At 44.5% G+C, this 5,561-nt stretch overlaps 1 non-coding gene across 1 annotated transcript; it reads left to right on the top strand.

Moving 5' to 3' along the window:
• The first annotated feature begins 2,200 nt into the window (after positions 1-2,200).
• LOC121483680 lies at positions 2,201-2,310 on the top strand. The gene has a single exon (XR_005985802.1). It is a non-coding gene; the product is annotated as a U6 spliceosomal RNA (small nuclear RNA).
• The last annotated feature ends 3,251 nt before the right edge of the window (positions 2,311-5,561 follow it).

Raw genomic sequence — 5,561 nt, 5'->3', positions numbered from 1 at the left:
TTCCTGTTATGACAGACCCTGAAAGTCCCACATTGCCATTCTCATCACACTTCCTCTGCCCCACACATGCTCCAAATCTTCATAAGCGGGAAATCCTTGAGTGAGTGTAAACCAAGGAACCCCATTGAAATGCCTGCAGAGGGCTTTATGTTTCACAAAGAACCTGCACACGAGCAGTTTGGGCCCATTGCTCATGCGTGCCCGTCTTGGGGTGACCTGTGGACTGAACAGGGCCCCATGGAAAGAGGCGGGCGCTGCTCTGCGTCAGACCGTTACCGTGCCTTCTGACTTTTCAGAAGAGAAGCCAATAATCCAGGTTTTATGTGAGCTCTCACAATCATTCATGACATTGATAAAAGCATTCTCTAGGCCAAATAAAGCCATCCCGGTTAGGCCCCGGGGCTCACCAGTTCGCCAACTCTGGTGTCCATCCTGGGGATTTTTTTTTTCATTCGCACAAAAATACGGCAAAAAATTGCTAGAATTGTGCATGGTCTGGCTGATTGCCCCCCTCCCCCCCGTGTAGGGGCAGAGAGACCACTTCAAGAGCCTCTGACTCAAATGTTCCCCAGAGAAACAATGCAGTGAGGCCAGCAAGCCTGGGGTCTTTGTTAATTTCCTGGTAAATAAATAAGTGAATCCAGTGTACAGCAGGAGTTTAAAAAATTCTTTTAATTTAAAATTTTTAAATTTTTTATTATACAAATGAACTGTAAGCCCATGGGGGGGGGGAGGTGAGGTTTTGGTGATTACGCCTTCAACTTTCTTTCTCTGTGCATCTATTTATTTTGTTTTTTTTTTTTTCATGTGCTATAGAAGCAAGTTTTAAAAGAATAATATATGGCAAACACCTTTTTTTTTTTAAGGATTTTATTTATTTATTCATGAGAGATCCAGAGAGAGAGAGAGAAGAGAGGCACAGACACAGGCAGAGGGAGAAGCAGGCTCGATGCAGGGAGCCCAACGTGGGACTCGATCCCGGGTCTCCAGGATCACGCCTTGAGCTGAAGGCGACGCTAAACTGCTGAGCCACCAGGGCTGCCCATCAATGTAAGTATACGTCTTTGTCAATATTTTTGATGATCGACATGGTATTTTATTGTACTAGGATGTATTTAATCAACACACTGTTATACCAGTAAGGAATAACTTTGGATTTGAGAACCAAAACCAAAAGGGTGAACAACAGCAGCACATGAATAAAATAATAGTGGCTTAAATAAGATAGAAGACTTAAAAAAAAATAAGATAGATGTTTAAATCTCATTGACATCGGGGAGGTCTAGAGGTAAGCAGTGCTGTGTTGCCGTACCATCTCTTGGCTCTGTGGCTCCACACATTTCTTTTACCTCATGGTTCAATGAAGCTGCCAGAGTGCCGGTCATCATATCCACATTCCAGAGAGCAGGGGGAAGGAAGGGACAAGTCACAGCTGCCTCCTTTACGAAATCTCCCAGAAGTCCTCTCCAACAGCTCCATTTATATGCCATGGATAAGAACTTAGTCATACACTCATAGCTAGCTGCAAGAGAGACTGGAAATACAGCCTTGACTCTGGGCATCCTGTGCCCGTTTAGAAATCCTAGTGTCCAAACTGTGGCCTCTATTATTTTTTTTCTTTTTTTTAAGTAGGCCCTATACTCAACATGGGGCTTGAACTCACAACCCTAAGATCAAGAGTTGCGTGATGTACTGACTGAGCCAAACACATGCCCCTAAATTGTGGCTTCTAGATACCATTTTCTACTGAAAAGAATCAGGGTCTTTTGGACAACTGACTGATTCCAGACCTGGAGCAGAAAGTACAAGCTAAGTCTGGAACATCTTATGTTAGAAAACAAAGAAACTTTCAAAGCTTGACATGGATTATGTGAAATAAGCATCTCTCTTGTCAGGCAACTATTATTATAGCCTTTCTGTGCCACATAACCGTCCTTAATCCTGACTAATACAGCAATTTACCTTAAGAATGAGTAGCAGAGGGGGCACCTGGGTGGCTCAGTCGGTTAAGCATCTGCCTTTGGCTCAGGTCATGATCCCGGGGTCCTGGGATCCAGCCTCACATTGGGCTCCCCACTCAACTGGGAGTCTGCTTCTCCCTCTCCCTCTGCCCCTCCCCCTACTTGTGCTCACGTGTGCTCTCTCTGTCAAATAAATAAATAAAATCTTTTTTAAAAAAAGAAAGAATGAGTAGCAGAGTGCTCACTTTGGCCAAACGTATCCTAAAATTAGAACAATACAAAGATTAGCATGGCCCCTGCTCAAGGATGAGACACAAATTTGCAAATTCCTGAAGCATTCCATTTTGTTTTATGTGGTAGCTACACTTGTGGTGAGCATAACATAACATAGAAATTGAATCACTAGGGACACCTGGGTGGCTTGGCTGTTGGGTGCCTGCCTTGGGCTCAGGTTGTGATCCCAGGATCCAGGATCGAGTCCCACATCGGGCTCCCCAAGAGGAGCCTGCTTCTCCCTCAGCCTATGTCTCTGCCTCTCTCTCTCAGTCTGTGTATCTCATGAATAAATAAATAAATCTTTAAAAAAAAGTTGAATCACTATGTTGTACACCTGAAACTACTAACATTGTTACATTACTCAAAAAAAAAAAAAGAATGAATAGTCGGCGGAGGGGGGTGGGGCGGGAAGCAAACAAAGTATGGTTAAATCTGCATTTCAACCCAGGTCTGAGTTCAAATCCATTGCCTCCTCTGTAGTTTAGAGTAAGAATGATGCCTAGGGTTGCCTGAAGGATTAAATGAGATCATATAAGTAAATGGCTTAGGACAATGCTTAGCATGATGAATGGATTCCGTGCTGAAGACATGCCAGCTGCTGTAAGGCTTGGTATTATTTTCACGGGTATCTCAAACTCAAAACTGTTCAACATCGACCTCATGATAGTACTTCCTCAAGGGCTCCTCCGCCAGGGCTCCCTGTCTGATGAATGACTGCACCACCCTCCCGGCTGTGCATCCCATAAACCAGGGGGTTGTCCTCTCCTGCTGACAATCGTTCTAACTGATAACCACCTGTACTGCCCTCCTAAACACCTCCACTCTGTGTCCTTCTGGCCACCTGTATGGCTCCTCCCTCCTTCTGTCTCCTTCCTTCTCCATCCACCTTGCTTCCTGAGAGTTTTTTTCAGAGGCAAATCCCATCGAGTCACTCCTGCTCTCGATTTTCTAGAACTTTCTATGGTTTTGACAAACTAGTGGACCCTAAGACCTATATAGTCCAGCTCTTGCTTCTCTTCACTCATCCTGCCCCTCTGCCTTTTCTCCCTTCACACATGCGTTCCCTCTACCTGGAAACAATTGCTGTCTCCTACCCTCACTCTGGTGGAATTTCTTTTTTTTTTTTTAAATCTATTTATGAGAGATACAGAGAAAGAGGCAGAGACATAAGCAGAGGGAGAAGTAGGCTCCCTGCAGGGAGCCAGATGTGGGACTCAATCCTGGGACCCCGGGATAACGACTTGAGCCAAAGGCAGATGCTCAACCGCTAAGCCACCCAGGCGTCCCACACTCTGGTGGGACTTCAAGTCTCAGCTTAAGTTTACTTTTCCCGGGGAACTGTATCCAACTTCTCTATCCCTCTTTATAAACTTTTCTGCCCTGCACACATTTCTTTTTTCTTTTTTCAAAAGATTTTCTTTTTGTAAGTAATCTCTATACCTAACATGGGGCTTGAACTCACAACCCCAAGATCAAGAGTCACATGTTCTCCCCACTGAACCAGCCAAATGCCCCACATTTCTTTTTAAGTAAATTAGTGATCATGCACATGATTACACAGAAACATATGTGGTTGTGTGTATGTTTAAAGATTTATTTACCTGAGAAAAAGAGAGCACATGCTTGCACATGCATGCCTGGTGGGAAAAAGGTTAGAGGGAGAAAATCTTCAAGCAGTCTTTTCGCTGAGCAGGGAGCTTGAAGTGGGGCTCGATCCCACCACCCCTGAGACCATGACTTGAGCCCAAACCAAGAGTCAGACACTCAATCGACTGAGTCACCCAGGTGCCCCTGTGGTTGTGCATTTATTATCTTTTCACCCCGCTAGACTGGAAGCTCTGGAAAGGCAGCATTGTCTCCCTCACTCTGTTTCTATTGCTCAAGTACCACACAAGCAACATTCTCTCAACTGTTTTTATTGAAATGTAACATATAAAAAAGTATACAAATTATAAATGTGGGGATCCCTGGGTGGCTCAGCTGTTTAGCACCTGCCTTTGGCCCAGGGCGCGATCCTGGAGTCCCGGGATCAAGTCCTACGTCGGGCTCCCGGCATGGAGCCTGCTTCTCCCTCTTCCTGTGTCTCTGCCTCTCTCTCTCTCTCTCTACGTCTATAATAAATAAATAAATAAATAAATAAATAAATAAATAAATAAATAAATAAATCTTAAAAAAAATACATTATAAATGTACACATTGATGAATACATGAATTTTCACAAAGAGAGCAGACCTATGTAACCAGCACCCAGACGAAATAGAACATGACCAGCACCGCAGAAGGCCCCTTCTGCCCCCTTCTCGTTGCCCACCCCCTCCCCCGGGATAGATAACTCCTAGCTTGTTGCCTAGCATGATAGATTAGTCTGCCAGGTTTTTATATTTTATATAAATGGAAGTATACTCTGCGTATCCTTTTCTTTGGCTTATTTTGCTCAACATGTAGTTTCTGAGATCTGCCTATGTGGTTATGCGTGATTGTAGTTAGTTGACTTTCCTTGCTATGTAGTGTTCCATTCTGTGAACAGTCCACAACTTTTCGATCCACTGGTGTGGTGACAGTTGCCTTATATTTAAATCCCAACAAAAATCTCTTGCTTTGGAGAACACTATCAATGACTATTTTGAACAACAAAGTGGTGTTTGGGGAAGACCCATTAACCCAAAATGGCCTCAATCAATGCTGGTTTGCAGTGCTTAGACAGGTCACCTAACAGAATTGGTTTACAGGGAAAAAAGAAAAAAAGGAAAAAAGGAAAGAAGGAAGGAAGGAAGGAAGGAAGGAAGGAAGGAAGGAAGGAAGGAAGGAAGGACACCTGGGTGGTTCAGCGGTTGGGTGTCTGCCTTTGGCTCAGGTGGTGATCTGGGGGTCCTGGGATAGAGTCCCGCATTGGGCTCCCTGTGGGGAGCCTGCTTCTCCCTCTGACTATGTCTCTCTCTGTGTGTGTGTCTTTCATGAATAAATAAATAAAATCTTAAAAAAGAAAAAGAAGGAAGGAAGAAGGGAAGGAAGGGAGTTCAGGCTGTTGTAACAGAATACCATAGACTGGATGGCTTATAAACAGATACTTATTTCTCACAGTTCTGGAAGCTGCAAGTCCAAGATCAAGGTGCTGGCAGACTCGGTGTCTGGTGAGAGCCTGCTTCCTGGTTCATAGACGTTAGTCATCTCTTTACTGTGTCCTCACCTGGTAGAGGAACAGGGCGCTCACGGAAGCTTCTTTTAGAGGGCACTAATCCCTTTCATGAGGGCTCCACCTTCAGGACCTAATCACCACCCAAAGGCCCACCTCCTAATCACCTCTGGGGTTAGGTTTCAGCATCG

Source organism: Vulpes lagopus, chromosome X (genome assembly GCF_018345385.1).
Source record: "Vulpes lagopus strain Blue_001 chromosome X, ASM1834538v1, whole genome shotgun sequence".
NCBI lineage: Eukaryota > Metazoa > Chordata > Mammalia > Carnivora > Canidae > Vulpes > Vulpes lagopus.
Note: the sequence above shows the minus strand (reverse complement) of the source record. Positions and strands in the feature narration are given on the sequence as shown.